Raw genomic sequence first — 12,647 nt, 5'->3', positions numbered from 1 at the left:
CATTGCATCTCCTTATTTTAATATTGAAAATCAGACTCATTGTCATCTCCAGTGCCTGTCACCTCATCAGTTGAGAGCCCTTTCTTGGGAAATATGTGATGACACCAAATATTTACATACCCCTCCTGCCTAAGGTGTGGGACCCGCCTTCCTTCACAGATCAGGAAAAGCAGGCAAATAGATGCACCTCCATCCCACACAAAGGGTGCTGCGGGGGAATGTTGCTAAAGTCTTTCCCCATAGGCTTCCTCTAATCAAGAAAGAACCACTCTCTTCTGTTTGGCCCTCCCAGGGAAACAAATGTGGTGTTACTCACCCTCGTGTATATGTAGCTTAAGTGGGACAGGAGCAGCGACAGCCTTCAGAGCAGTGGTTCTCAACCTGTGGGTCGCAACCCCTTTGGTGGTCGAACAACCCTTTCACAGGGGTCGCCTAACACCATCGTGCATATCAGATATTTACATTACAATTCATAACAGTAGCAACATTACAGTTATGAAGTAGCAACGAAAATAATTTTATTGTTGGGTCACAACATGAGGAACTGTATTTAAAGGGCCAGAAGGTGGAGAACCACTGGTTTAAAGAGAAGGCAGGAAAAAGGCAAAGTGCACTGTATGGGTTAAACAGAATGATTCCTGTGGAAGAAGTCAGTAGCAAAATCTGACTATGGAAGTTCATGTAGTGTGTATTGGAAGATGAAGTTGGAGCCAGATTGTTAATGAAAAAACCAAAGTCTTAGAAGAGTGAGTATAATACCCTTGAAAATCAGATACAGGGGTTGATATCTACTGTAGCAGAAAATAATAAAGGAGACTTCTCATTAAGGGAGGAGCACAGTGATTTCAAGATGTAGGAAAGATTAGTGTTCCATACTTTTGACAGAGTACAATGGTAACAAGGAAGAAAAACAGGGCCTGGACTGGGACAGAGGAGATTTGGGGAAACTTTCCAAAGGCAAACAGGTCATGATGACAAGCTAAAGGGTTGAAAAGTTCAACAAGCCAAAGTCATAAACCTAGGTGACTGGTGATACTAAAAGAGGAGTTAAGACTATTTTGGAGAAAGAATTTCTTTGTAATCACTGATCTACAGCAATTTCACTATTTATATGCTTTGCCCAGTCAATGAGAAAACAGCTGACAGAGATGAGGTGCTTTCTACCAACTAGCATGAAAAATCTGGAAATTGTATTTGACCACTTTTCATATACCCAGGACTAAAGCACCAAGAAAGTAACTGAGCCCAAGGCCCTAAGTGTTAACAGGCCCCCAAGCTTCTCCAATCTTTAGAGAGTCAACAGTTAAAGCTGTGAGTTAAAATGACTGGATGACAAGATGTGATGGAAAAGGAGAAAAGAAGCTCTTAGTACATCAGAGAATATCCACATTTACCTCCTTACTGTCTTCTGTCTCTTAAATGTAGGCCTTTTCCCTTCCCCCAACCAGTGAGGAACAGAGAACAAAACAGAGAGAGAAACAGAGAAAACAAACTACGGGAGCATAAAGAAGCAGGAAGAACAGCATTTCAAGAACAAATGCAGTAGGTAATTATGAAATGCTATAAAGATTATGAACAGAAGATTACCAAAGGGTAGTATAATTCACAATTAGGTAGCTACTATTACCTGGGCAGCACAATCATCATTTTTAAAAAGTTCAATGTTGGTAGCCTTCAGTAAGGCAGACACCAACTTCTTTAATTAAAAACTTTCAATCTAAAAGTTTCCATGCTAATCAAACAGAACCACATACTTAGTCTTAGTCCACAAGAGATGAACTTAGTCATCCCATGTATGATGTGTCCTTCTGGACCTATGCTATGAACTAGAACATAAACATTTCAGAACCTAAACATAATGAAAATGCTTCTTTATGTTTTTGAATGACTTCCAGAAAAACATAAAAGGTTACACTCACACATCCATTTGGCTTGTATGAGTAGTACTGACTTTAAGTGCCATTTTAAAAATTTACCGATATGAATCACCCCAACCTTGACAATGGGTTAATAAACTTTGATAATACAAATACCTTGTACTTCTCTTAGAAGAAAATGATTAGTTTGCTACAGAATATTAGGCACTTCTTGGATTTAAAAACTATTTCTTGAGGGTTCATCTTTTTATATACCTTAAACCACTCTGTTGGTCAAGTGTATATCAAGGAAACTTTTATAACTTAGCATTATGGACTGGAAAACACAATGTAACCTTCTTTTCTAATCAAGTAGCCATCTTCCCAGCGGGAGGGATCTGTAAATGTATTCAAGACATTATAAAAGCAAAATCATATAGTGGCCTTTTCCTGATCTAAGTTGAAATACCCATCTTGAACTGTTTTATATACCAACTAGAGGCCCGGTGCATGAAAATTCATGCATTGCAGGGGGGGGGGGGTCCCCACAGCCCGGCCTGCCCCCTCTCATAGTCCGGGAGTCCTCAGGGGCAGGAAGCAACCCGGCGATCAGGGGAAGGCAACGCCCCCATCACACCTCGGCTGCCGCCACTGCCAGCAGCGCAAGCCTCAGGCGGCCCTGGTTACCTGAGCCTCGGCCGGCCCTGGACGGCTGGGCAGCTGACATCTGGGGCTTGCCTGTGCCTCGGGCCGGCCCTGGGCAGATGGGGGGCTGAGAGGACTGGGGGACTTCAGAGGCAGGCATGCGGAACGGCCGGGCCTGGCCTTGCTGCGCACCTGCTGTCCGGGCGGGCCTGAGGGGACTGGGTGCTGCCATCTTGTGGCTGTGAGCACCGCCATCTTTGAGGGTGGGGCAGTCAATTAGCATATTCCCTCATTGGCTGTGGGAGCCGCCTTCTTTTGTGACAGCAAGGTGGTCAATTAGCATATTCTCTCTTTATTAGATAGGATAGGTTCTCACTAAATACCTTCATCACAGTATCTAAATTAAAAAGAATTTGTCATATCCTCAGTTTTCATCAAATCAATGAACAGTAATTTAGCTTAATGGCCAAAACTTACTGAAGTAGTAAATATTATACATACTATATGTAAATAACTTTACACTCCACTGAAAGCAATATTGAAGGGATAACTATGGTATACATAAGTTAGGCTTACAGGGACAAATGAAACCACATAACCAGCAATTTTAAACCTTCCACACTTACAGAAATACGATTTTTATTTTTGTATTTTTTCATTGACCAAAAATCTGCTCTGATAATCTTCTCTTCCCTTATAAATTCAACTAAAGATATATTTTTTAAAAAATTGTCATCATTTTTTCAAATCTCACCAATTACAACAGTCAAAGATATATTTTTGAATGATTTTGAGTGTACAAAGTAATAGAAATGATATTTTTCTATGTGGAGCAAATGATACCTTTCAAAGAGTAAAGCATAAAGCATGTTTCACCACTTCATTTATACACTTACAGGAATTTATTTGCTTTTGTATTAAAAGCACACATGCATATCAAGTTAGTTATTTCTTATCAATCATAGTTATTTTTGTCACTATTTTAATAAGACTATGTCATAACTTACAGGGGAAAGAGACAAGTTAATAAGCACTTTAAGAAACCACTAATTTTACAATCAGACTTTTAAAATAAAAGTCCTCATCCATTTACCCATTTCAGAAGGTAAAAAAAAAAAAATAGTAAAAGCACAGAAAGATGGCCAGCACAAGCACTATTCTCCTCCAAGGTACTTTCCCCATTTCATAATGATGACCTCATCAGTTTGATAAGGTTTCCTTCTCTACTCATTACCTTACAAAACAAAAATACATCCTATATGCCAGGTAATGCAAAGTACTTTATATATACCTTAACCTTACAACCTTGCAGAATTATCCTCACTTTTAAAATAGAAAACTTGAGGGTCAGAAAGATAAGGAAATTTGCTTAATATCACATAGTTAGAGCCAGGAATGAACTAGGCCTTTCTAGCTTTGATGTCAATCTACAGTTTAGTATTGTCAGTTATCCTGGAAATCCAAAACTATTTCATAATGTACCAACTCTCCCTGAAAGGAATATACATTGCATACCTAGGCTTCCAGTGGAAGAATCCAAGTAATAAGCATGTTTGAAGCATGCAACAATATTCCAGTGTAACAACTTATATTTACTGTTCACAAGCACATATATTATTTTTTATATCTTCACAGCAACTCTGAAGCTGAAGCAGGAATTATATTATTCCTACTTTATAAATAAGGAAAATGAAACTTTGCAATATCTGACATATGATAAGTGCAAATATTTGTTAAATGATAAGACTCAAATAGGCTAAGTGACTTCTCCAAACAAGTATCTAAACAGGGTTCATCATTACATAATAAATATAAGTACAAAACTAAGTACAGTTATAAAACAGAGCTAGGCAGATAACTTACTTAATAGTCACACGATTAGGCTGTTTTTATGACAGTGCAATTATGAGCATTAGAAGACCACAGAGGCTGGACACTAGTCATGCCAGTTCATCATTTTAGTGCACCCAATTTTAATACCACTGGATGGACAATTTGAAAATTACAAAAAAAGGAAATGATTCATTCATTCACTCACTCACTGTCCCTCATCTAAACATTTTTTGAACACCTAATATGTGGCAGAAACCAGAAAAGTATAAGGGCCTACAATGTGCCATGGACACATTCACAAAGAGTCTCATTTTGTCTTCCCAGAACAATGCAGAAGAGGTCTTTATCCCCATTTGATAGGTGAGAAAATGGAAGCTCAGAAAGGTTAAATAACTTTTTAAGTTTAGTGGTCAAGTTAGGTGTCATTTTCAAGTTATATGGGTACAAGCACATGTACACGCATGGGCATCTTTTGCTTCTATAATCCAGGTCACCAATGGTCTACCACTCTATACCAGGATCAAATAAGAGCAAGAGCCCAATCCTACCTTGCTCAAAATGTATATGTTACTGTTAAAAGTCCTTTCAAATATACACACAAAAAAATAGAAGGACATATGGTTGACCCTTAAACAACACAGGTTTGAAATGCATGGGTACAACCATAACATATGATAAGTGCAAATATTTGTTAAATGATAAGACTCAAATAGGCTAAGTGACTTCCCCAAACAAGTGTCTAAACAGGGTTCATACATGGTTGTAGTTGTGTTCAATAAATACATGTAATCCTGTTAATGTATTTTCTCTTTCTTATGATTTTTTATTAACATTTTCTCTCTAGCTTACTTTAGTGTAAAAATTCAGTACATAATACAAATAATGTGTTAATCAACTGTTTATATTATTGGTAAGGCTTCTTGGTCAACAGTAGGCTACCAGTTAAGTTTAGGAGTCGAAAGTTATCCAAAGATCTTCAACAGTGTGTGTGTGTGTGTGTGTGTGTGTGTGGGGGGGGGGTGATCCTTATCCCCACATTGCTCAAGAGTCAACTATACATTAAAATGTTAAACAGTGCCCAGTCTATGGGAAAAAACGTCGTATAGTTTTTATAGCTCTCAAGTGAAATTAAGGTTTCTGTTCATTTGAAGATTAAGCAAAGAGCCAAGTATTTTGCAATACTGTGATACTTTTGTTAACTGTAAGCAGATCAAAGACTTTCTAAGAGAATTAGTATCAACTCTTATAATAAAAACTGGTACTAAAAAGTTTGATGAATGAGTCAATTTAAGTAGATGTTTTCTAAGAAATTACTTTGGCTACAAAAAAACAACAACAAATAGCTCTTCTTTATTCTCCTTAGCTTTTTCAGAATGTGATGTCATTACAGAAGTGTGAGCTTGTCACCAGGTAGCAGAGATTTTACTGCAGTTGGGCCTGAAATCAAAAGAATTTAGAATGTCTAAATTTCTTCTCAGGATAACTCTAAATCACACTTTACTTGAAACTGTTCTTTCTGCAGAGATAGACTTCATTGCTGTGTCAGTAACTTTTTAAAAGTTGAATTTTCCAAAACTCCAACTACAACAGAACAGCAAAATATCAGGCATTTAACTATGAGAGTATCTTGTTTCAACTACCAAGAAATTTTAACTCTGTTTAAAACTTATTCATGAGCTCTACTCCATCACTAAATCATACTTTAGAGTTGGCTCAAATTTCTTAGCAAGCTGCTTTAAATATTAAATATTAGTCTGTCTTCATGAGCTCATATGACTTCTAGCCATTTATTTTAAAGTAGACAGTCATTTATTTTAAAGTAGACAGTAAGATATGCACATTCACTAATTAGAAGATTAGCTCCTGGGAAAAGGTATCCTTCTGATACCCGAGGAAAACAAAACCTATCAACAGGCGATCTTTTTACTGGTAATTTCCCCACTAAAATGTAGGTATGTTCTTAGTCAATAAAAATTCCTCTTGCACAGCAGGCGTGGCTCAATGGTTGAGCATCAACCTATGAACCAGGAGGTCACAGTTCGATTCCCAGTAAGGGCATAGCCTGGGTTGCAGGCTCGATCCCCAGCTGCACAAGAGGCAGCTGATCAATGATTCTCTCTCATCATTGATGTTTCTATCTCTCTCCCTCTCCCTTACTCTCTGAAATCAATAAAAATATATATTTTTTAAAATAATAAAAATAAAATTTCCTCTAAAGCAACAATGTTCAATCTTTTCATCTCCTGGCACTCATAAACTAATTACTAAAATTCTGCAGCACACCAAAAATATATATTTTTTGCTGGTCTGACAAAACAGGGTATAATTTTGATTCATTCACACCAGATGGCCATTGTTGTATTGGCTGTAGTCATTTTTTTATTTTATAATCTACGGGGGAAATGTCAGTACCCCTAAATAGTCAGGTAGGTTTTGCATGTTTAAAAATCCTTGTGGCATGCCCTGGCCAAGTGGATCAGTTGGTTGGACTATCATTCCATACACCAAAAGGCTGTGGGTTCGATTCACAATCAGGGCATATACCCTGGTTGCAGGTTTGATTCCTGGGTCAGAGCAAGTATGGGAGGCAACAGATCGATGTTTCTCACATCAATGTTTCTCTCTCCCTCTCTCTCTCTCTCAAAAAAAAAACCAAAAAACCCAACAACAAAAAAAAACAATGGAAAATATCCTTGGGTGAAGATTTAAAAAAATTCTTGTGACACCCCAGTTGAAAATCACTACTCTAAAGTATCATTTCTAAAGATGTCACCTCAAAGGGGATTTACCACAGAGACAATTGCAGCCTCTTAAATCACAAAGCCCAAAACAGTCTATTCAATTTCACTCAATTTTTAGTTGAAAACTAAGGTCTCAAGAAGGAAAGTGACTTGCCCTTTCAGACGAATCAATAACTTTTATTTTCTAATTTTAAGTAGTATTTTCTGGTGCTTCCCTAAATTTGCTACAGCCAATTAAAAGGCAAATCTGTGCTCACTGATAAGATTTGCGGACATTCTCCTGGTGATTGCCCTTGGACAGACAAGATATATGTTCCAGTTTTGAAACACTACTTGAGACATTTTCCTCATTGTTTAACTTAAACTTGTCTTTCTTTCTGAGACAGAGGAAAGTGAAGTCTCCCTATCCAACAGCACTTTCTGCAATGATAGAAATGTTCCATAATCTGTACTGATATAGACAGTAGCCAATAGCTACATGACTATCGAGCACCTGAAATATGGTTACTGTAACTGAGGAATGGAACTTTATATTTTATTTAATTTTAATAAATTTGAATTTACAGCACAACTCTAGACAATTCTAACTTCAGTCATTATAACTGCATGGTTTTTATATCCCTTCCCGACTACTGAACTGAGCAAGACACTGATGGGAGAGTCCCACAAAAATAAAAGGGGCCTCAATTACTTTTACCAGGGACAAAAATTCTTCTGATTCCTAAAGACCTTTTTCTAAAAAAGTTCTTAAATCCAATTATCAAAAGTCCCATGAATAGATTCTGATAATCCCAAGGAAAAAGAACTGGCACTTGGCTATTCTCCCAACGGTTTTCCTGAGATGATTTCTTCCTTATTTTCAGTGCTTTTAACTATTATATTAACAATGTTCATGTCTACAAATTCAGCTGACTAAAAGTTAGACACATTAAAATATAATGCTCAAGGTTCTACTTAATGAGAAAATCACAGGGCTGGAAAAATCACAGAGCTCTTAAGAACATCACCAATAGAATAAAAGCAGTTAGAACTTGATTGTAATCTCCTCAAAGACAGAACCAAGACCTGAGATCTACAGTATTACACAAGACACTTCTGCAAAGTGGCATTTTCCCCTCCTCTCTTGAATGGAGTAAATGGAATATTGTGAGAATCCATTAAAAGACCACGATCTTGATTTTGGCTAAGAAAATAATAACCTGTTCTCATGGAAATTCACCAAAGGGTTTGCAAGACTCTTTAGGGCCAATTCTGACATCTGGCCATGTCAGCAAGCCAGACGGCAGACTTCTTAAAAAAGCAAAACAAAACAGGTACTCATGTTAAAGATTTATTAAGTTATTAAACTTTTTTTATTCATTCCATCCAGGACTGAAAATTAACCTTTCAAGGCCCTACTCTCATCTTTTTTCAAGAAGACTTCTCCTATTCTCCCACTGACAAGGAAGCAATGCCTCTTTCAAACATCTACAGCTGTCCTCTATAATGGGTATATATGTGTCATCTGGGTATGTTGTTAAACTGCAGATTCTGATACAGTAGGCCTGGTGTGAGGATGCTAGAAGCAGCTCCCAGGTGATGCAGATGCCTAGGTTCACAACCACACTTCTATGTAGCAAGATCTGTAACCCACTTCTACAAGTACATTAGGGCACCTACCACTTCCCTTTTGGAATTCTAATTATTGACATACACATCTTCTCTACCCCACCAAATTATAAATTTCTTGGAAGCATGACATGAATATCAAATATATTTTTTTCCTTCATAGAAAATAGCAAACAGGCATTCAAATAACAGGAGGAAAGTAAAAATACCAATGAAAAAAAGTCTCTGCAGCCTAGGTTACAGAAAGCGCCTCTCTATGGAATGAAAGGTAGACTAAAGATCAATAAAGGCTGTGAAAAGTCCAACTATTTTTAATCACTTACTTGGTTAGATGAAAGGGAGCACAGCAATTGCCAATATCAGGAGAGCTGTGACCAAAGCATGCTTTTCTTTACCCTGAATAACAGAGTGAGGGGGCAGACCTGCAACATGTTAAAAAGCTAGCAGACTTTTTTTTTTTTTTTTGAGGAAATACCCAAATAGTAACTCTATTAATTAGGCGAGTTAGAGAAATTTCCTTTTTGAAATACAAGATAGACTACACAAAGAATCACGGAATCATTAAACTCAATGTGCTTACAAAAAAGTTAGATAGGTGATTTATTCTAGGTTAGTTACAGTATTAAGTATATGGAAGACTTGGAACTTGTGTATAGATGCCCTAACATCTAGTCCAGGATTTTTTGCACTATGCTACCTCTTGAAAAGACACTAAAGGAACAGACAAAGTAATAACACTTTCTATTGTCCTCAAATCGTATCTTATCTGATTACTATTCTATTCTGAATAACTTGAGGAAGTAAAAAGTAAACTTATTTTTAAAAAAGGGGGGACAAATAACGTGAACACTTACATTACATACACATAGAGAAATATAAATGGTTAATAAATATGAAAAAATATTCAACTTTGGTAGTAATCAAATAAATGTAAATTTTAAGTCAGATACCGTTTTTGGACTACTAAATTGGCATATATGACAAAACACCCACTGATTGTTTAGTGTGAGGAAGAATACACATACACCATTGGTAGGAATACACATTGGTAGACTTTTCAGTAGAGCAATTTGGTACAATGTATCAGAAATCCTAAATAACTGACATACCATAGGATCCAAGAAATATAATTCTAGAAAAGTTACCTGAAGATATATTTGAAAATTTGCAGTAAATATCATTGTATGTGTCTTTTGTACATTTTTTATAATTTTGTATTTATGCCCAGGGAAAACATGATCACAATGAGCTTTTTAAAATATATATATATTATTGATTTTAGAGAGGAAGAAAGAGGGAGAGATAGAAACATCAATGATGAGAGAGAATCATTGATCGGCTGCCTCCTGCACACCCCCTCCTGAGGATCAAGCCCGCAACCCAGGCATTTGCCCTTGGCCGGAATCGAACCTGGGACTCTTCAGTCGCAGGCGGAAACGTTCTATCCATTGAGCCAAACCAGCTAGGCCCTAGGGCCACAATGAGCTTTTTAGGCACAGAGTGATGTTCCAAAATGCCTTTGAGATCAGGGGAAACCACTTGCCTACAAAAGTTTACGATTATGTTTCAGTTGTTATTTTATGAACACCACTAAGTCTGGATAGATCTAGTCCTTTAGGGCTGAGGTATAGTTTGCCTGAAAAAAATTACTGTAGTAAGAGGATATGTGGCTTTTTAGAACAGGCTACTTAAGGAAAACATGATGACCTCAGCTAGGTGGAAACTTCAATACTCAGCGGTTGTACATGGGAGGGAATAAACAAATCTGAAAGAAGTGAGGGAGGAGGAATAAAATACATTGGGAAAGATAAAGGACATATTTTCAAACAGGTACCAAGTAAGCGAATTCCATCACTGAGACATAATTTCCATTTAGATAAATAGCTCATTACGACTAGACAGATATTTTACAAATATTTGCTAACTGGTATAAATTGCTAAAACTACTTTGGTAAACACTGTGTTTAAATTGGATCTAGCATGTCTTGTAATTCTTGTTTGTTAAACTTTTTCTTGGGCTTTATTTTCCAGCCCATTAATCTTACAGGTATTTTCTAAAATGATTTCTAAGTTTCTATTTCTCTACATTTACTTAGGTAAATATGCAAAATGTTAACTAGATTTTAGAATTACCAGAAAAAAAATTCCTTCTTTTATCTTTAACTGGATTTGTAGGTTTCCTATAAAAAGCATAAATTTCAAAACAAATTCTTGCTTCTTCTTAAACTTAGCTCTCCAATCAAACATACCATTTCAAGTACATCTGATATAACTTTCGATTCAGTGTCAACTTTTCTTTCCACTATTTTAAGATTTTTTTCCCTTTGCTTTTTTTTTTTCATAATTGAAAAGTGATTTCTGGCAGACAACTCATATTTCAGGCCACTATATGGATATAAAAAATAATATTATCTAGTGTCCTTAAAAGGAGACTGGCCTCTAATAACAATGAGAAGGAAAAGAGAACCACAGTGTAAAATGAAATGACCAAAAATCAACTTTATACAGAATATTTTCCCATATACAGAAATCACTCATTGTAGTATAGTGGCAATAAGACACTTTATCATTTAATCATTTAATACTAACACATTTATATACAGATACAGTTTTTAGTTCTCAAAAATATTGACAGCCAGCCCTTTTAGTTTTCTTTATAGTGCTTTTCCACTGAAAAGGTTCAAGCTAATACTGTATATGGTTTTCATGTATGACTTACAAATCACAGAGGTAAATGAGAAGGAAGAAGGGTAGAGGAAGGGAAACTATTTTAAACACAAATATTAAAAATGTAATGTACTATGGTGAAATAAGCACTGTAAGTCAAGAGACCTGAATGAAGTCTCAGTTCTCCTGGTAACCAGCTATATGATTTCCTCTGAGTGGCTTAATTATGTTTTTTAAATTGTAAAGAAAGTGATTTTGACTTAATGTCCATCTTAAATTTGGTGTTTAAAAAATCCACAATTGCCCAGCCGGCGTGGCTTAGTGCTTGAGCGTCGACCTATGAACCAGGAGGTTGCAGTTCAATTCGGGTCAGGGCCCGGGTTGCAGGCTCGATGCAAGAGGCAGCTGATCAATAATTCTTTCTCATCATTGATGTTTCTTTCTCTTTCTTTCTCTCTCTCTCTCTCTCCCTTCTTCTCTGAAATAAAATTGTATTTTTAAAAAATTTTGCAATTAAAGTTTTTTCCCAATGTTATATAACAGCGCAATTAAAGGTATGTCAAAAAAAAAGGTATGTCATTTTTTTTTCCATATGGAGTTAGCCCTTCACTTTTGTCTCAATTTGACCTGCAGCATGGATGGATTACTTGGGTTGCACACTCACGATGAACTCTGGAGGAAAGGGGGCTGAGGTAGGATTTCTTTACAGGATGGGATGGAGCTGAGCAGGAGGAGAAGTTCAGGAATGAGTGCATACGGGTGCAAAAAAAATGTGATCGCCCGCAAATTAGGAGCACCAAACAACAACTCTGCTTACATTTGGGAGAGGGGCTGTAACAAAAGCTGAGGGAGGTCTTGGGCCCTGGGCTGCAAGTAATTCCAGCCTCCAGCCTTTATTCCCCACTGGAGACCAAGCCAGCCTCCGGTTCCGGGTTCCCAGCCAATCATATCAAGCCACAACAGAGAGCCCTGCCAACCCGGGCACCGGTTCAGGGCTCCGGGGCGAGATTCGCACGACCCCGGCAACTGCGGGCCTCACCCCTTCCGAAAGGAGGTGATGCGAGGGAACAGCATCGGTCTACCCCCCGTCCCTGGGGATTCGCGGTACCGCCCGGTCCAGGAGCCCTCGCGCCCGAGACAACCTCCGTACTCTGGGCACAGGAGGAGCGAGCCCGGCTGTGACCCTCCCTCGTAGCCTTTCCCCAGGGCTAACTCTCCCGTTTATGGGTCCCAAGCGCCGGCCGCGGTTTCTCAGGCCTCGGGGGCCTCAGGGACCCCGGGCCTGGATGGACAGACG

General features: G+C 37.7%; 1 protein-coding gene across 2 annotated transcripts in view; it reads right to left on the bottom strand.

Moving 5' to 3' along the window:
* The window catches only part of ERP44 (endoplasmic reticulum protein 44), a 62,082-nt gene that overhangs the window by 49,029 nt on the left and 406 nt on the right, over window positions 1-12,647 (bottom strand). The gene's annotated exons all lie outside the window — the stretch shown is intronic.

The sequence above is a fragment of the Myotis davidii genome, unplaced genomic scaffold (genome assembly GCF_000327345.1).
Source record: "Myotis davidii unplaced genomic scaffold, ASM32734v1 scaffold534, whole genome shotgun sequence".
Classification (NCBI taxonomy): domain Eukaryota; kingdom Metazoa; phylum Chordata; class Mammalia; order Chiroptera; family Vespertilionidae; genus Myotis; species Myotis davidii.
This window is presented reverse-complemented; position numbering and strand designations above follow the sequence as displayed.